Consider the following 21,338-nt stretch of genomic DNA (forward strand, 5'->3'; position numbering starts at 1 on the left):
TTCATACCTTTGGAGAAACATCTTAGATAATTACAGTCATGCCTGTACACCAATCAGTGGAGTAGCAAAATCATTCTTCAGCATACTGGTTAAACCTAAATCCTTTTCTCGTTCGAGAGAAAAGGAAGATCACTGGACAGGGATTGCTTCCACCTACAGTGGACCACTGCATATCTGTTACAATTAATAGCTTAATACATCAGGTTTCAAACATGTATGTTTACAATTTCTAGACCAAGATTATGAGATTGACTTTGGTATTACAAACACAGAGTTGCTCTCTTATACAAGTTACTTTTTCCTTCCTGGGAGGAATAAACCAGGCTCCTGCAGTTTTGATACACAAGCCTATGGCTTAGAAAAGGATGCTTTAAGGGCTCATGCTTGAAAAAAATGAAAATTATTAGATTAAAAAGCCATCTATCCCCCAAAATGCAACCAAAAACCTGTATTAAAACAACTCTGCTACACAAATCAACAAATACAATTCTTACAAAATGAATGGAGCAATGGGCCCTCTAGTGCATTCAGAAGTCAGCTCTGTTACATCATGTAAGATTTAAAGAACGACAACTTAAATTTCAAGGGCATTAGTTGTATATGACAGCACCCTTAAAAAAAACTGTTATTCAGTGGCTGGCTCTAGCAACTATCCCTGGAATGATCTGCATACAATGCATGAAAGAATTCTTCCAGACTGTTGAAGAGCATCCCTGGTAACTAGTTCCATGGGCTGGAAGACTCTTTCTTTCTTCTCCATATACACATTCAGGAACTTCACTGTCCCTGAATATCTCAAAGATAATACCTTCTAGTTTTTCACAGCCTATGTAAAAGCCTAAGAAGGAGAGAGCATGTGAAGCCTTCCCACAAAAGTGAGTGTGTGATGATTGTACAACAGGTGTGGGATACAGAGGAACTTGTGTACAAGATCATGTCCACCAAGGATAATATGCAAGAAAAAGAGGCCAGCACCGAGTCTGGCACTAGCATCAAGATACTGTCTCCAAGGATGCAGTCCTGTGCCTGCTACTCAAGATCTTACCACAGAAACATCTGCTTGACATCTGCCTAGGTTGTGAGACAAACCCGGGTGTGGGATGACCCAGTAGCCTCCACTTTAACCTGCACCAACAGATCCTGTTCAGCCTTGGTGGGGTGCTCTAGGAAGAGAACATTTCAGTTTCACATACACCCAATATGTGGCAAAGTGATTCCAAAGACCACTTTGTGGGGCTAGACATGTTGGCTCCAAGCTTCCACTGATCATCCAGGTATTAAGTGGATCTACATCAAAGCATACAACCTCCAAGGTAGAGGTCAAATGTGTACCTCCTCCGTGCAAAGGACTGGCACAGGTCTGAGTTCTGTCTTGTTCAAAATCAACTGAGCAACTGATGGTCAAGAAAGGATATTTTACTAAATGATTTTGTTCCACGAAAGTTAACTCCAGGCCCATTTTCACAGCTTTTGTCCTTGAGACAGCAGTCCAGTGGAGGCATAGTCTAGCTTATGAGTTCATTATGCTAATCCTCACAAAGAACATTCAACTACTGTTATCCTCCTGGTGGCAACACAGACCAGAAATGTATTCCTACGATGTCTGCAGGTTGCAGAGTCTAACTGTAATGCTATCTATGTGCATCAAATCTGGCGCATTCTCAAAACAATGAAGGCCATGCTGATGATGGTATTGCCTAGTAATCTAATAGCAATGGGGACACTGTGGACACTCACTGAGGCAATGCACATAAGAAATTTCCACCAACTTCCATATCAAGATCAAATCCTAACAGCATAAATAGCAGAAACTAAAATGGGCTCAGAGACTATACATGCTTATACTGTCAGTTAGTGTCATCACATTATTCACCTGTAGAAAAAATGCATGCTCTAAGACTGAAGTCTGCCAAGAAAAAGCTGAAATGAAACTTGTTGAAAGAATTACCCTAACTACAGGACCCATCAAGAAGGGTCTGAGATGTTAAACTGACGTAACAAAATAATAAAATACATAAAATTACATATAATACACAGGCCACTTGATTCACTGATTCTAACATGATGCATCTTGTCTACTGGACCAAAGGAAATGCAATTGAACAGAACTGAAACTTGTTGAAAGAATGACCCTAACTACAGGACCCATCAAGAAGGGTCTGAGATGTTAAACTGACGTAACAAAATAATAAAATACATAAAATTACATATAATACACAGGCCACTTGATTCATTGATTCTAACATGATGCATCTTGTCTACTGGACCAAAGGAAATGCAATTGAACAGAACTGCATGCCATCCTGTATGCAAGTCTCAGTCTGCACAGCAAAATGTGGCATATCATGCTGAACCAAAGTTTCACAGTACAATGTCATCAGTGCATTAAGATAGCAAAGCAGCAAAATGTTGGGCAGGTATAATTAGACAGGGTACATAGCAATGAAGCATACGCTCATGTTACATGTGCCTTGAGCACTGTGCAATGAGAAATGGAAAAGGGAAGCTGCACCCAGCATATCATGAACATCCTGAGTACTATACAAGGAGCACTGGATGAAAAGCACAATGGAGACACGCCATGGCAGACTGTATCCCCACTACTGTATGAGACCAAAGGGAAATACTAATAACATGAGCATGCTGGGGAGTAGGGCACAATGGGACAGTTGATGACCACATCAGTTTTTGATACAGATGTATAGTGTGTGTGTGTGTGTGTGTGTGTGTGTGTGTGTGTGTGTGTGTGTGTGTGTGTGTGTGCGCGCGCATGTGTGTACATGTGTGAACATGTATATACATTTACATGTCTGTGGCTTGCAGTGCTGCACTACTCAACTCCAGGAACTCAACTGTTCTACAAGGCACAAGTGGTCTGAGTGAGAAAAACTACATTAGACTCATTACTTATTTCTGCATACTGGTTTCTACATGAATTTCACTGATGCGACCAACATCACTGTCCTGCTACATTGTGCAGCAAAATCGCATGACCACATACGCATGCTAGTGCAACAGAGTAACTGTGAAATGGTAGCGCCTTAGTAGGAATTCTTTCTTATAGTATCTGTAGTGGTGGATATCATAAACAGTATAAAATACACCTACCTGCCTGTGGACCAAGTTAGCAATACTACTCCTGTGGAGTTCCTCTCTCTTATATGCTGTGTGCATTATCACCTGCATTTCTGCACAGCAACATTTATTCTACAGACTTGCTCCACCTGTATTTATCACTATGAACATTTTTGACTGTTTTTCCCCCTTTGAAACAACCCTAGAGCCACTGCACCATGTCTCTGACTCTCACCCATATTCCCATGGTTTTTGATGAGACCATGGGAATTTTCTAATTCTATTCTATTCTATTTCTAATTTATATTTCTAATTTGATGAGATTATCAGTGTACTATGGAGACAGGTAACCAAACGTATGTTCAAAACAGATTAACTGAACACTTAAGAGATATAAGGCAAGCAAAAGGGGAAAGTCCTTGGCACAACATTTTAAACATTTTCACAATAGTAGTCCTGTTGGCTTAAAGGCCACTATTTTAGAACAAATACCAGGAGATAGGAATAGTGAATCAGTTAGAAATAAGTTACTGTATAAAGAAACTTTGTTTATTTTAAAATATGGCACTTTAATCCCACAGGGTCTGAATACAGACTGCTATTGGAAATGTATTATTTGATCTAATGACATGTTTCTTTAAGAATTAATTTTTTAAATTAATGAAAGTTGATTGTATAATTGTTTAATTAATTATTAAGAATGGCAGCTGTGGGTATTTAAGACCTGTTCTTGTTTCCAGATAGTACTCCTTGAAGGCTTATGTGAAGCTGAGGCGCTAGAGTGCTGTTTTTGGTGTTACTGACAGAGATTAGTTTTATCGCACGATGCATCGGAAACCATCCAGGTGCAATTAACCATAGGCAAGATTGCTCTGCAATTTGTAGCATGTTACAGGCCACCCTCGCAAACTCAGGAACCTCATATGGCCTTCCTGAAAACACTGGAGGGGATAAATGTATCTCCGAACACCATCATACTAGGTGACTTCAACTACCCTAATATAGACTGGGAACACTACTCAAGCCCAAACACTCTAGCCCAAAAGTTCCTGGAATTCATAAACTCAAATGCCATGGAACAACTAGTCACCATCCCCACAAGAGGAGAAAACATACTTCATCTCATCATCACGAACATGGGAGCACAATGTTCAACGCCGGAAGTATACACCTCACTGGTGAGATCTGATCACAAACTAATCTCGCTGGAGGGCCTCATCCCGCCCCCACACGAAATGAAAAAGACCACAGTAAAGAACTTCTCGAAAGCCGACTTCACACTTCTAAAGACTAGTGTGGTCTCCTTTAAGGCCCCTGAGCCGCCGGTTAACATTACTCAAACCGCTGAATCACTTACAAATGCCTTCTACCAGCACCTGCAGGGCTGCATGGATCAGGCAATCACAAGCAAAACAAAGACTCTTTGTACCAAAGGCAAGCGTCCAGTCTGGTGGACCCCAGCCATAAACAAACTCTACAACAAAAGGAGAAAGCTACTACAAGATAGAGCAAAATCCTTAAAAGGTAAGACACAGCTGATCACTATAAGTAAAAGCTAAGAGCTCTCATAAAATCATCCAAAGCTAATTTTGAGAAAAAAATAGCTAAGGACTCTAAAGACAACCATAAGGCATTCTTTAGCTATGCCAGAAACCTAGGAGGAAACTCCCAGATATGCTCAGAATTAGTTCAAAATGATGTGAAGATTACTGATCCTACAGACATTGCCAACATACTGGCTGACAGGTTCAGTGCAAACTCCCAAAGGAGAGATATCTATACCAAATGATTGTAGCCCCCAAACATCTCTAGCCCAGGTGAGAACTGCTCTCTCAAGGCAAAGAACACAGCATCCATGGGACCTGATGGTGTCCCGGCTGTGTGCTCCATGAACTCAACGAGGAATTAAACCCACAGTTAGGACAGCTGTTTAATCTTAGTCTCACCTCCGGATCATTGCCAGGGAGTGGCGCAGCGACTGTGGTCCCACTCCACAAAGGCGGTGCCTCCACCGACCCTGGAAATTACCGTCCCATTAGCTTGACAAGCCTTATCTGCAAAGCCATGGAGAGGATCATAATGGATCTCATAAATAAAGACATAGGGAACTTGCAGACTTTGGATCCAACCCAGTTTGGCTTTGTCAAAGGCAGATCATGCCTTTTAAACTTGGTTGACTTTTGAAACAGTCACCAAGGCCATTGTGAGGAAAGGCAGTCCATACAGCCTACCTAGACCTGGCGAAGGCTTTTGATACAATACCTCACTCGGGTATCATTGAAAAACTCATCAACTTAAATGTAAACCCATACATTACAAGATGGGTTGCAAACTGGCTGAGTGACAGAACCCACAGGGTCAGAGTTGCTGGCGCCATGTCAGACTCAAAGCCTGTCACAAGTGGTGTCCCACAGGGCTCAGTCCTGGGCCCACTCTTGTTTGGCATCTACTTTTCTGAAGTACAAGCAAACACAGGAGGGTTATGGCTGACAAAGTTTGCAGATGACTGCAAACTGGGCCGTAGTTGAAAACACATCCAACACAGATATCCTTCAGAAGGGTCTCACAGAAGCGGATAACTGGTGCCAGAGCCATGGCCTAAAGTTAAATGCCAAGAAATGCATAGTCATACCCTTGGGAAAAATAAGGTTACCCTAGCTACCATATAGGTGGCAATCCCTGAACACAGAAGAAGTTATTAGGGACCTGGGAACCCAGGTTGACAGTAACCTTTCATTCGACACTCATATTGCTAAAGTAGTTAGGAAGACCTTCTACATTGCCCACCTTATCATGAAGGGATTCACATCTAGATCAAGGGAAGTCATAGTCTCCCTATACTCATCACTCATCAGACCAATGATCGAGTACAATGCCCCATTGAATGTATCTGACCCGACACTTGCAGCAGCTGGAGAGGCCACAAAAGTTCCTCACCAAAAGGATAAAGGGTCTCAAAAATCTGTCTTATGCTGCCCGACTGAAATAACTCCAGTTATATTCAGTTGCTTACCGCTTGCTCAGAGGTGACCTATGCCTGACATACAAGGCCATGTCAAACCCAGATTTGATGAACATGCTTCATCTCAAAAAATCTAGATCCCTCAGAGCCACAAGGGCGGGAAACTTAAACCTCGACACGGTTATTAATAGGACATGCTGGAGGGATAGATTCATCACCCAAAGACTCCCTATGCTGTGGAACAAAATCCCAGTTTATGTGAGGCAGAGCACCTCGCTGGCCTTGTTCAAGAGGAATCTTGACCAATGGATGGGAGATCGCAGATGCACCCCAGGGGTTACCTCAGTGTCACTGCTCGACAGAGGCACAGCAAAATAATGGGCATAGTTTCTCCAAACTAAAGGGGTGGCGTAAGCCACAAAACTATGGGCTAGGCTTATAAATGCCCTCGGGCAGATAGCCTAGTATGAACCTATGAACCTAATTAAAATATTTTTGGCTTATATCTGCACTTTTGTTGTACTTGTTATTTATTCTACAGACTCACTCCACCTGTATTTATCACTATGAACAGTTTTTGACTGTTTTTTTCGCCTTTGAAACAACCCTACAGCCACTGAACCATGTCTCTGACTCTCACCCATATTCCCATAGTTTCTGATGAGACCAACAACTATTTAAAGGTAAACTGATATTTGATCTCAAAATCCCTAATGTCTGTACTTCCTTTCTGAATGACAGAGAAGTACAAATGTACGCTCTGCAAATCTCATAGTCTCCAGATAACCCTGATAATTATCTAAAGGAATATGCCGACAGGGAAATATTCTCAAGACGTTTAAGTACTATGGGAAATAACCTACAATGCTAGCTAAAGAGCAAGTGTAAAGTAGAACACAGAACAAACTGTACATGAGAATTCTGTTAAACTGTTCTGTATTTGTTCTGCAAACATCATCTTACCTATATGTTTTGTTACCTTCTCACATGGCTTGCTCAACACTCTAAGACCATGTATATGTTTATAACCTTGAATGTTTTGTCTCTTCTCTGGCCAAGGGTAAAAAGGAAGGTCACTGGATCAGTCCACTTATTCAATTACCCAAGAATGAATGAAATAAATAAATAAATAGATAAATTAAGTATCTTCAGTCATGACTTTACTGCAATCAGATTACTGCATATATAGACCAGAGTCTGAGCTTCCAAAGTACTTGCATATAAATAAAGAAATCAAGCATAGAAAACTAGAAAAAAAACCCACCAAGCTAAACCTTATGTGTGCTAATCGGTGCATTTAAACATCTGTTTCTTTTTGTAATTATCTTGTATGTTTGCTTAGACTTGGAGTGCCTGCACACATCACTGCTTCGCTGTTCTGGGCTGTGACTCAACACTCAAACTGAATTCCTGGCCTAGATCTCAAAACAGACCCCGCAGCACCAGAAAAGTAACTTTTACTTGCTTACTTCTACTTAGTGTTTGCTACTGCTGACCTTAAAAGTTCTGTTTTATGCTGTTGTGATTTTCCACATTAGAAACTGGTCTACCAGGTTACCTTCTGGTTACAGCAGGGGCAACTGCTATTGTTGTTAGGTAAAATTGCTACAAGCCCTACAGCACTGTGTTTTTTAACTGGCCTATGTGCTTTTGGTTGTTAGCTTAAACTTGGAGTGTTTCCAGATGCTGTCACTCTGCTGTGCTGGCTTCAACGAGTCAAACACGCCTGATCTAAACTGTTGGACCGGACCCCAAAAACTGATCCCACAACACCTTGCAAACGCTATAGCTTGCATATTAGGGTTGCACAAGCCTAAAAACTATTTTGAACAGTAGCAAGCATTCACATAATTTAGTGCTACTCTACATCGGGTGCTGTCTGTTCAGGAGACACGTCTTTTTATTAGTTTAACTCTTTGATTGCTTGTCCCACTAATTGTGCAATATATATTGTTATGTCCAGTTGATCAATGCTGAGTATGGCTGCTCTGAAGTCAAGGAGCTCCAATAACTAATTCCTCGTTTCAAAAATAAATCACTGTTGATACTGCAGCCATACACTGTTGGTGTTGTATAATCCACTTTACATAATTTGACTATACTGTTGTAAAATTTGCCACTAAACCCACTGCTAAGTCTATATTTATTACTGTACCTGTAGTACAGCCAACTCTGCTCATTTTACTGCTATTCTGCACTCTGCCTTGAAGTAACTGAGCAGATTCCTGACTTGCTTACTGCTCTTGCACACTCTGCTGTTGTGACATCATAGCCAGGCGGTTGTCTTTTTACTGCTCCTTGTAGATTTCTACTGTTATGGCATCCAAGTCTTTTTCTGCTGTTTCTCACTACAAGCAGTATTGGTGATGGATTGCTGAGTCACTTCAATGCCCTACTATACTGCTATTGTGACATCCCAAACAAATTAAGGACTTGCTTCACTGCACTTGCATACTCCCTTTCTGTGGTATTTGAGGAAATGTAATGTAGTGACGTCTGAGTAGGGCTGCTGCTTTGTCTCACTGCTCTTGTATTATGGCAGTCAAGTTAGTATTGCTCTCTTGTTCCCTGCTCCTATCGTTACTTCCTGGTCAGTCTGCAGATCTGTCTCACTGCTCATTATAAACCATCACAGTGAGTGCTGCATCTGTGTGTGTATACTAATACTACATGAACTTGTGGTACATGATCACTGCATTATTAAGATGGCATGCTACACTCATGTATCACCTACGTTATTAGTACTAAAGTCATTTTATCACAATATAATCAATTCTGTTAATTATGTGACCTCAGTCAGCACTTATGCCATCTGCTGACAGCTTGATAGCACTTGGAACCCTGAAGCAGTGCACTAACAGCATCATGCTTACTGAAAAAAACTTACTCCAACCATACAGTGAATCTGCTTTTGAGAGAGGCAAACACGTACAAAGTCTGGAGGCCAGGCTCTTATGAATGTATTAACAACTACCAGGCTATTAGTACCAATGTCCACCTCATAGCAACAGGCTGCTCATTCACAAATAAGCCTTCTTATTCTGACCAGTTGGCATAATGGTTAAGGCCTTTGCCTCCCATGCACAAGGTACAAGGTTCTATCCTGACCTCCAACCAATGCCTGTTTGGAGTTTGCATGCTCTCCCTGTGCTCTGGGGGCTCTTCCCACCTCCAAAAAAAATGATGAGTGTTTCCATCTCAAACTCACCAATGAACAATGCTGTGGACAAGCAGCACCGATTTTACATGGTGCCCTATAGGGGGAAGAGTTGTAAAGACCAACTGGTTTGGGAATCTACTGTGGTGCGCAGTATCCTCTAGATAGGAGAAAATGGATCACAGACTGCGCGCCAAGGCAGGGCTAGTCACTCTATGGTGTAAAATATAGCTTTAGGTGATTTGAACATGTTGACTATTGTCACCAAAATGGGCATAGGTACTTACCAATGAGAGGATCCCACCTACTCCAACCCATTCCAGGGACACATACTAATGGTGGGAGGGATGTATGCGCTTGTACTGGCCAGTGTGTGCCCTCCATAAAGTCAAGCAGCCTTGGGTTAAATAAGCTATTGGCTGGCAGGTGTCTAGCTGCCCAGCATGGGTTACCTGGGATAGCTCTGTTGAGTGAAAGCTGGACGTAAAATCAACCTGCCAACATGAACTGAGAATTGCTACATTTAATGTAGGTTCACTGACAGGAGGCAGCTTGGAAGTGAATGACATGATGATACGGAAGAGACTGGGCATCCTACGTACCGAAGAGACAAGATGGAAAGGCAGTGCAGTGAAGCCACTTGGCTTGGGATCCAGAGTCTACTTCTTAGGAGGAGGACAGCCTAGAAATGGTGTGGGAATTGCGGTGAGAGAGAGGCTTCAGAAGGCAGTGATGGATATCATGCCAATCAGACTCCAGTGTAAGGATAGGGCACTATTTATAATCTCAGCCTACGTCCCACAGCAAGGTTGTGATAGTGAGAAAAAGAGTGCATTCAGACAGCAGCTGCAGGACCTACTAGATAAAGCAGGACAACATGAAATGGTGTTGATGATGAGAGACTTGAATGCACATATTGGGACAGACAGAACAGGATATAAGGACTGCCTGGGTCCACATGGATGGGGCAACATGAATAAAGGAAAGGCTATTCTAGACATCTGGAAATGGCTTGAAAGAAAGAGAGACAGTCACAAGATCACATACAAGAGTGACCAAGATGCATCAGGTTGACGTCCTCCTAGTAAGAGAAGGGTACTGAGGTAGAATCAATAATTGTAAAGTCATCCCCAGTGAAACAGTCAGCCCACAGCATAAACCACTGGTTGCCACAATCAGCTGCAAGCAGTGGCCAGAGAAGGCTCTAAGGTCAATAGAGATGATGATGAAGACCTGGAAGTTGACTGGAGAGAAAGAGCAAGAGTTCAAGGAATTACTCAGGACTCTGGCACCCCATGAAGAGGAGGAAACAGATAGAGTGGAAGAATGGCAGCTCCTTAAAACTGCATGTGTGAAGACTACAGAACTGATATGTGGCCGAGCCAGGTATGGAAATAAGGTACATAAGGAAAGCTGGTGGTGGAATGCAAAAGTGCAGGAAGTCATCAAAAGAAAGGAGAAGTGCAGGAAAAAGTGGGAGACAGAAAAGACCGACCAGGCTAGGAAGGAAGGAATGCAGGTTGGCTAAGAAAGGAGTTGAGATAGCAAAGAACAGGGCATCGGAGGCACTCTACCAGCTTCTGGAAAGTGATTCAGTAGAATGTACAAGGAATCTATATTACAAACACAGAAAAGTAAAGAAGACAGTCAGATGCCCTTCATAAGGAATGCCACCAACAACCTGCTCAACAGTCCACAAGACATCAAATGCAGATGGAAGGCGTATTTCCAGCAGATTCTGAATGAAGAAAATCCCCACAAAGTTGTACTGCCCCAGAAACAGCCTATGATGACAGAAGAAGTGGAGCCCACCCTAGAAGAAGTAAGAATAGCACTAAGAAAAATGAAGTTAAGGAAAGCAGCTGTCTCAGATGAGGTCACAGCAGATATGATAAAGATTTATTTTATTTATTTAACATTTGTTTACTGGGAAAGTCTAACTTGGTAAAAAGCCAATTTTTAGTGGAGGCCCGGGGAGAGACGCTCTAGACGCATCTCTTTGAAATGTGGGAGGAAACCCATACGAATGCAGGGAGGACATGCACACTCTGCACAGAAGGCACTCCAACTGAGAATCAAACCAAAGAACCTCTTGCTGTGAGGCAACAATGCTACTGCTGCCACTGCGCCTTCCATTGCTGAGATGCTGGGTGAGATGGGGGAGAAATGGCTACTGAGGGTACTCACAGCAGTGTGGAGAGAAAGGCATATTCCAGATGACTGGAAAATAAGCACACTCATGCAAGTGTACAAAAAGAAAAAGGGTATCCAGAACTGTGGGCAGTACAGAAGCATCAAACTCCTGTCACATTGCATGAAAGTTCTGGATGACTGACAAACGGATACTCCGAGTAGTAGAATGTAAGATGGCAGACGAGCAGTTTGGATGCAGATCAGGTTGCAGTGTTTGCAGTAAGAAAGGTAGTTGAGAAGAAGCTGGAGATGAGGAAAGAGTCCAACTGGGCATTCCTAGGCTTGGAGAAAGCATATGACAAAATCCCAAGAAAGTTGATTTGGGCAATACTGCGGTGGTTCGAAGTCCAGAAACATTAGTAGAATTACTGCAGGCTATGTTCAAAGACCCAATAACTCAACTACGAACAGTGTTCGGTCTCACTGAAGGGTTCTCAGTGGGAGTGGCTGTGCACTAAGGCTCAGCTCTGAGCTCACTGCTGTTCATACTGGTGATGGACTACATTAGCAAACAGGTCAGAGGAAACAGATCAACAAAGTTGCTGTACGCAGACGATGTAGCATTACAAGCAGACTCTGAGCAAGAACTTCAGCAAAGAATAGGGGAATGGAATGCAAAACTGAAGGCACATGGGATGAAACTCAGCACTGATGAGACAATAGTAATGGCAGCAAACTGGGGAAATCAGAAGAAGCTGAGGACCGAGATAGAAGGAAAGGCAGTGGAACAAGTAAATAGCTTCAAGTATCTGGGAGGGGTGGTAGAGGAGAAGGGAAGTCTGAAGGAAGAGGTGACAGCTAAAATCAGAGGGGCTGTAGCCAACTGGCACAGACTCTCAGGTGTAGTTTATGACAGAAGGATGCCAAAGAATTTAAAAAGTAAGGTGTACAAGACAGTGGTGCAACCAGTAATACTGTACGGTACAGAAACCTAGGCAGTAAAGACAAAACAGATGAGGAAGCTAGAGGTGATGGAAATTAAGTGCCTGAGAAGGGTGATAGGATGCAAACTGTGGGACAGATGAAGAAATGAAAACAGAAAAACAGAAGCGAAAGTAGTTCCAATTGGAGAAAAAAATCAGAAACTATGGTGGTTCAGTCACATGTGCAGAAAAACAGAAGATATGGGATAGACAGGAAGAAGGTAAGAGGAAATGAAGATGTCCAGAAAACAGGTGGTTGGATTGTGTGGGAGAAGATCTGCAACAATTTGGCATGAGTGTTGAAGAAGGCAGGAGTGTGGCATTGAATTGAGAGAGATGGCGACAGTTAACACAATATCCCGACCCCATATACAAAGACTCAAGATCTCTCTCCTAAGCCACAATGGTCACTGATATGTAGAATGGACCAACAAGCCCTTCATAGATACACTGACATGTCACCTGCACATAGAGCACCAAGACTGTAATAAGGGGTCACTCAGCTTACAGGTCAAAGCTCTTAAGGCTACCTGTGCATGTCACTGCACATAGAAATGTCTTAATCATAGGTAACTCCATAATGCGATACATGCACAGATGCACCACTCACCAGGCTGAACAAGGAAAGGGTGACAGTGTGCCAGGATAGGACAGGTTAAAAAGGCACTCAAGACCCGTCACTCCAGGTACACCTATGATATGGCAGTTCTGCAGGTGAGAGTAAATTATTTGACACAGACACTGCAGGTGAGAATAAATGATTTGAGACAGACATGTTTGGACTATACGAAGACAGACACAACGGAATTAGTCTGAGGCTGGTATAAAACTATTCTTGAGCAGCATCCTACCACCTCCAAAAATGATGCTACAATGTAAACAAAAGATTAACAGAGTTCAACCATAGGTATAAGATACTGGCGTCATTCCAAGGGGATCCAATGTGTGTCAGCACGAAACGAGATGACTGACATTTCCTCCTGTTTTGCCAGGTATGAGCTGTAACTCTTTTTCAGTGCTGTCATATACTGCCCAAAACTTTCTCCACCCCATAATGTCTTTTTTCAGGGCAGGCCAATCTCCTCCATCTGTCAAACTAGCAAAATAAGACCAAGATTGAATGAGAAGAGCTCTGCTGAATGTTGTAGGCTAAATAAGAGATTACACTTCTTACTAGCCTTCCTGACATTAGAAAGTAGTGGCATCTTCATCATCACTGAGTAGTAGTGCTAATATAATGACATCACACCATCCCTACCAGCTACCACTCATTCAAGTCCAACACAGGGAATGAATGTGCTACAGCTGGCGATGTGCCTGTATTCCTACTGAATCACATCACATAAAGACTACATAGTAAGAAAACAACCTTGAGCTCTTCCATATCCTGACTACTACCAATAAGAACTCTATCATATCTTAGCCAACTAAAAAATATTCTCCACGGCACAAGCAATCTACAAAACATGCTTAAAACTAGACTCCCTCTCCAATGAACCAGTCACAGTTTTTATTGGGGATTGTAACTATCCATCCACAAAACGGAAAATTACACTACCATGAAGTATATACAACGCTTTCGAGATGCCATCAATGCAAACTCTGTAAATCAGACAGTGTAGTGCATTTCCCTACCAGGGCCTCAAGAATACTGGACCAATGTTTCACAAATACAGCTCCATCATGCTGTACATCTATAGTTAACTCATCAGCCACACCTGACCACCGTTCCATAGTTTTCATCATAACGGGCAAACCCAATTTGCCTGCAAACCCTACTCTTTTTGAGATTTCTCAAAGGCAACTTCTACTACAGCTAGTTGATGACCTGATATGATTTAAGAATCTCCTTCCCTTGAGAACCCAGTAGCAAACACTGCAGCATTTTCAGACGGTTTCTATTCGCAATATAATTCATGCAAAGACGCATTTTTTTTAAATCAAACACAATACAATACAACGCAAGTTTAGGAACCAACCTCAAAAGTGGAACCCTACTACAAACTCTATCAAAAGGGAAAAAAATATGTTGTCCAGAGGAATAAAACTGAAAACCATATGCTCTAGAACTACATTTCAGAGGCTAAATAAAGAACTTAAGCAAAAATATAAAATTTATAAGCTGAAAATCACCACCTCTGTAAAGGTTTACTGTAAATCATTTTTCCACTATGTCAGAACAATGCCAGAACCTATATGCAATAATAACTATTTAGCCCTGGAAGACATATCCAACATTCTATAAGGTATTTACCTCCCTCGTGCAAACTTCCCCATCATGTCATCATGTTAAGAAAATTAGTTGTATGTAGCTGCACCGGTGGCAACAAGAATTAAGCCCGGATTATGGCTCAGCTGACACGTTTGACTGAAGGTCTGGGCAACTGACAGAGTGCATAGAAGGGATGGGCATACCCATCCAAGGTGAGAAAGCGCTCAACATGTTCCTTAAGGGGAGATGTGGTGCAACATTGAACCAACAGTGGAAATAGTGGCAGATAAAGCAACTGAAAAACAAAAGGAACTGCCACAAAGAAGAACAGGACTCACAACCAAAAATAATGCAATTTAAATTTGGTTACAAGCTCTGCAGTTCTTTGGGGAAATTCCTTGTGTTTTTTATGTGTGGTCCAAACAGGGGGGTTGCTCTTGGATGTAATCAACGAGCATGGGGGGGGGGATGGAAAGGTAGGGGTTAGCTCATAAAGACCCCCCCCCCAGATAAAAGCACAGGAGAACTGAACCCCCATAACACCCTAAGGTTCTACGACCAGTCCCAGTGATAACGGAGTAAAATGATAGACCAGGTGTGGACATTGGGTACTGGGGGCCAGGCCAATAAACATGAGGTCCGAAGGGACAAAAAAAAAAAAAAAAAAGAGGGAGAGAGAATACTAGTTCTATGGCTGCTGACAAAGCATCTGACTGCTTTCTTTCAGTTTGCAGTTTGGTCTCACCAATATGCTACTAAATCTAGTCACCTTTAGTCTCTCAACTGGCTTCATACCAGAAGTACACAGAGCAGCAGTGATTGTTCTTCTCATCAAGGATAAACCCACCAATAATCCTGGCAGCTACATGCCAGTATGCCTTACCAGCCTTATTTTTACGGTAATGTTGTGTGTACATCACTAGGAAGCTCATAAACAAATATAGCAGCAGCTTACAGTCCTTTGACTTAAACCATTTGGGGTTTACACAAGGAAGATCCTGCCTACTAAACTTACTAGACTTATCTGAAAAAGTCACTGAGACATTGGATAGGAGCAAATACATTTTCCTTCCATACCATTCCACATTCTGGAATGATCAGCAAAGCAGATGAAAATCCTTATGTAATGCAGTGGACAGTGGGAACCCAATAAATTAAAGAAGAACATGTAATAGGTTCACAGGTCTGCTCTTACGGAACATTTTAAGCCTAGCTAATGTCCTCATTTTGTGCTTGAGCAACCTCTCTCATTTGGTTATAGACTGGCTTTACCCATCCCTTGGTCAATAAGTATGTATTGGCCCTAATGAGAATAACTATAAATAATGCGAGGGGATCTGTGCATGGAATAAAGCTTTTAGGAACAGTCTCTGTCTATCAGTAGTACAGGGGGCAGTCCTGGGGTAAATTTTCTGTTTCCCATCCAGAGATCCAAGTTATGCTTCAAAATGGAGAGGGATGAACTTTGTTTTATGTGGATGGGTAGTCTGTTCTACAGCAGCGGTATCCTCTGTGAAATACACCTATTCCTCCAAACTGTTCTGCTGATGCTGTAAAAGAGGTTTAGATCCACAGACTGAGTATATATCTGATGCCATCTGACTTGCTGATGTGCAGTAAATCCATCAGTAATGGGTCGGAGTATGCCTTTTATGCAAGACACAAGTCACCTCTTATCAGTCTGTGGGATACCAAGTATCAAGTACAGGGCTTTGAGTCATTCCATGTAGGACATGTTGTTTAGGCCTTGTATCCTTTTAGTAAGGTATCTCTGTGGGTGTTTCAGTTGTTGCATCTGTTTGGACAGATACATGCCAAAGGGGGAATTATACTCAATGACTGGACTAATGAAGGCTGAATAAAGGGGGACAATAACATCCCTAGATCTATACACTCCCTGTGTTTATAAGCTGTGCAACATAGGAGTACTTTCTTACATCAGACTCATGTTTCTCAAAAGTTAGGTCACTGTCCACATAAGATGTCCTTACATTCACTGTTGCAGTATTCATAACTTATGGGATTCCCTGCCATGAAGCCTGTCGTCCAGCCAGTCTACCAAAGTCTACTGTTGCTTTAAGGTACGCAGAGCATCAATTATACACTAATGTGGGGCATAAAGTTGAAGTTCAGGCATACCATCCTCAGAACTTTTGCCGCCAGTCTAAATGCTGTTTTTAACCATTGATCTGTTTGCCTCCTTCCATTTTTGCTGGTTTTTTTTCTATTTGTTGGAATTCCAGTGATTATTCCCGTTTGCTGCAGTCCTCACCACTGCAGTTGGGGTTTTTGTTATTTTCTTGATTTTTTTGTGCTGTTTGGGGGGGGGGGGGGTAATGTCACCCAGGAAGTGTAAATGCCAGTGTGGGAGACAGATTCCTCATAAAGACCTCCACGATAAGTGCCTTTTTTGCCTAGAAGCTTCTCACGACCATACGTCTTGTTCTATTTGTCAGCATTTGTCCCAAAAACCCTTCATAGTAGGTTTTCTTCCCTTTCCTTGTATCTTGAGAACCAGCGTGTTAAGCTGCTTGCTAAAGATAATATGGATGGAACTTCCTGCCCCGAGAGTTAGCCGTCAGGGAAGAAGGTGAAAAAGGTAAGACCAGATTCTTCTGCTGTCCAACCTCTGCCAGGGGTTTCTCCCAAAGTTATTACCATCCCAGAGACTCAACTGGTTGTGTTGTTGGATTCCTCTGCCACGTCTGGATTGGAGGCCAGCGAGCATTTGGCAGGCAGCATGTCTGATGAGGCTTTGCAGGCATCCTTTTTGGGTGTTCAGGGGACCACGTTTGATTGTTTCCAAGGGGTCTAGGGGGCTCCACAGTTTCTTCTTAGGGAAGAAGTTCCTACTACGGTTGTGGAATGCCGTCCCGAGTGAGGGCCCTTTCAGTTTTCTAGCACAGACATCCCCTTAAAAAAGAAACAGAAAACTAGACATGTTTCTTCTGCTCCTAGGGATCCACAAAGTGAGTGGCAGGCCTTTACTCAGGGGTTATTTAATGCTTTACTGTCATTAAGGCCTCAATGGGTTTCAGTTCCTGCTCCTTCTCAGTCCTCTTCTTCACCTAAAAGGCCCAGGGAATTATATTCTTCTGAGAAAGAGTTGGACTCTGATGAAGAATCCCTTACTTATTCTACCCAGATTCCTTCTTCTTTAGACTACGGGTCTGAGGAGGAGGCCTCCAATAGTCCAGATACTCCTCCTGAGAAAATTTTCTTTGGGGACACAATCTCTAGGATGATGGAATGTTTTAATTGGGATTGTGTCCATGTTTCTGATATCCATAAGAGGTATTATGCGTTACTGCAGATGGAATCTCCTAAACCTGCGGCTATTCCTCTTCTGTCTTGGCTGCTTTATTAGAGGTTTCTTCCAATGCCTATAAAGTGACTGATTCTCTGCCAATTGCTCCCAAGAAGTCTGATAGGTTTTATAGGGTGTCTGAGGATTGTTCATTTTTGTTCAAATGTCCTGCTGCTGACCCCTCTGTGGTGTCTGCAACCTCTGATATGCCATCTCAATTTCTTCCTTCATCCAAGTTACTGCCTTATGACAAGGACAGCAGAACCATGGACAGGCTGGGTCAGAAAGTTTATACTTCTGCTACCCTAGCTTTTAGGGTTATTAATTATGAGACCATATATCTAGGTATGTGTTGGCTCTTCTTTCTCAGGCATGTCAGCTTTTTTCTGATCTTCCAGACTCAGAGTAAATCCTCTACTCCTTCCTTGCTAGGGACTTCCTCTCAAGTAGTTTGTCATTCTATCAGATGTAGTTGTGATTCAGTAGGTGAATCTTCTAGGGCTGCTGCTTTTGGTTCAGTACTGAGGAGGTATGCTTGGCTTAGGTTTCAACCTTTACCCAATGATATTAAGGCTAAGTTGATGGATGCTCCCCTGGATACTAAACTTTTGTTTGGGGAAGCGGTTGCTGGTTTGTTTAAGACTCAGGACAAGGGGAAGGCCTTACAGGGGCTTAAACATGTCTGTTTCTCCTGTGCCTAAATTTCAGAGGAACTAGCCTTCTAAGCCAGCCTTTGTTTGTAGGTAATCTCTCTCTCCTGCTAAAGGCAAAAAGGGTGGCAAATGGGCTCCTTCTGCTAAGGCCACTCAGACTGCAGGGATTCTAAAGCCTTCCTTTCCTGACAAACCAGGTGCTGTCTGATTATTCACCTGTTCCCAGCCACATTCCTCTTTCTCTTCGCCTTTCTCTTTCTATTTGGCTTCAAATCACCCAGGATTCTTGGGTTCTGTCAATCATTCATCAGGGGTACTTCATGGTGTGGATTTCCTATCCTCCTTTTATGAGAATTCCTCAGCCTCCTTGGTCACAACTTCCTTTTTTCCCCAGAGGTTCTTCAAGATCTCTTGTCTCAGGCTACTATTCAAGAGGTGCCTGTGAAGGGGTTTTATTCAAGAATGTTTCTAGTGCCCAGAAAAGAAGGTACTTGGAGACCGATTCTAGACCTTTCTAATCTAAACACTTTTCTGAAGGTGCCTTACTTTCGGATGCTGTTCCTTTAGACCCTTTTTCATCTATTGCTCATCAGGCCTTTCTGGTGTCTCTGGATCTCAAGGATGTTTATCTCCATATTCCTCTTTTCAGGAGGTTTGTGTGTTTCTTTGTTGCTTCCTGGCATTTTCAGTTCTGTGCTTTGCCCTTTGGCCTTTCTACTGCCCGAAGGGTATTCACCAAACACCGCACTCCTGTGATTGCTTTTTGCAGGCTTCAAGGGATCTAGGTATTTCCTTAGTTGGATGACCTGCTGATTCAGGCAACCTCTCCAAAGGTCCTTTTGCAAAATCTTCATTTTACCATTTCTCTTCTTCAGAGCCTGAGTTCACTTCACAAACTTCAAAAATCTTCCCTGACTGCTTCTCAGGATCATGTCTTTCTGGGTTGCAGGATTTAGATTGTGCCAATGCTGGCACGCCTGCTGCCTCCAAAGGCCTTAACTCTCATTTCTTACTTTCACAACTCTTCTTCCTCTGGCCTCCCTTACAGCCAGGGAGTTTCTCAGACCTCTGGGGTTCATGGATTCCACCATTCCGATGTTCCATCTGGACAAAGTACACATGAGGAAGTTCCAGTGGTTTCTGAAGTCTGTGTAGCTTCAACATGTGCATCCTCTAGACTTTACAGTTCTTCTCCCTTGTCTTATGAAGGAACTTCTGTCGTGGATTCAGCAAGTTGTCTCTGAATCCAGGGCTCCCTTTTCATCCTCTTCCTTCCCAAGATCTGTTCAGATGTGGGGATTTGCTCCCTGAAGGTACAGGGAGCGTGGTTGCCTTGTCAGCAGAAGGAGCACATCAATGTCAAAGAGATGGGAGCTCTTACGCTGGCTCTTCAAGTCTTTCATCCTCTTTTCTCTCCGAGGTCTCTCAAGGTATTCACAGACAATTCCAGTTATGGGGTATATCAACAAACAATTGGGGGAAAAAGATCTTACCTTCTTTGTCATCTGGCACTTCCGGTATGGGATCTGGCAGTCAAGTATCAAGTGACTCTTCAGGCAGTTTATACTCCTTCAGATCAGAACATTGTGGCAGACACTCTGAGCAGGTCAATCACTCAATCCCTTGAATGGATGCTTCACAGGGATGTGTTTCTGGAAATTGTTCACCAGTGAGATACTCAAGTAGATCTCTTTGCCGCCCCTCTGAACAGACAACTTCCTTTGTTTTGTGCCAGAGTCCAAGGTCCCCTGGTATGGAAGGTGGATACTCTCTCAGTTTCTTGTAAGGGGATGTTTCTTTATGCATTCCCTCCCCTTCCTCTCATTCCAAGAATCCTGTTCAGGACTCAAAAGGATGCTCCCAAAATCTTGACGGTGATTCCCTTTTGGCCAAAACAGCACTGGTTCCCTCTACTTCTGCATCTAGCCAAGTGCAATCATCACAAGTTACTTCAAAGGGTGGATCTACTCCAACAAGGCAAGGGGTCTCTCATTCATCCCCATCTGTCCATGCTTCAACTGACAATGCAGGTGATAGGGTTTTGATCCCTCATAGACACCTTTTTTCTGAGGACATGCTGCAGGCCCTGCAGGAGGCCAGGAAATCTTACTTATCTAAATGGAAGAGGTTTTCTATTTGGTGTGTTTTTCGTGACCTGGACCCACTTAACTGTGGATGTTCCTTTGGTTCTCTCTTATTTGTGTGAGTTGCTCAATGCTGGTTTGGCCTATTCTTCTATTAAGGCCCACTTATTAGCTCTTTCTGCTTGTCTGCCTTTAACTCCCCGTTAGCTTCTAGATTTGAGACTAGGCAATTTCTTAAAGTGGTCCTTAATATTAGGCCCCCAGGAAACCTGTGCCTTCTCCCTGGGATCTTAATTTTGTTCTGGAGAAATTGACTCGGGATCCTTTTCAGCATGCTGTTTAAGCTTCCTTGCAATACTGTTCATAGGTTCATAGGCATGTACTAGGCTAATGGTCCTAGAGACTTTACAAGCCTAGCCCATAGGATTGCCCTGACATTGTGCTGCCAACTTTAGTTTCTAGTGCCTCTATCGAGCAGAGCCACAGAAGTGATCCCCGGGGTGAATTTTCTATTTCCCATCCACTCATCAAGATTTTTCTTGAAGATGGCCAGTGAGGTGCTCTCCTTGACATGTACTGGAAGTCTATTCCAGAGCATGGGCAGTCTCTGTGTTAAGAACCTGTCCCTCCAGCATGTTCTGTCGATTGAGGTAATAAGGTTGAGGTCTCTGGAGTGTGTGGTGTAGAGGGATTGGAATTTTTTTTGGATGTAGCATATCTAACAGGGTTGGGTCAGACATGGCTTTGTAAGTCAAGCAGAGATCGCCTCTAA

General features: G+C 42.8%; 1 protein-coding gene across 1 annotated transcript in view; it reads right to left on the minus strand.

The window, feature by feature from the left end:
- The window catches only part of ZW10 (zw10 kinetochore protein), a 727,093-nt gene that overhangs the window by 105,293 nt on the left and 600,462 nt on the right, over nucleotides 1-21,338 (minus strand). The window lies entirely within an intron of this gene.

The sequence above is a fragment of the Protopterus annectens genome, chromosome 8.part0 (assembly GCF_019279795.1).
Source record: "Protopterus annectens isolate FY-2018-M chromosome 8.part0, PAN1.0, whole genome shotgun sequence".
Taxonomy (NCBI): domain Eukaryota; kingdom Metazoa; phylum Chordata; order Ceratodontiformes; family Protopteridae; genus Protopterus; species Protopterus annectens.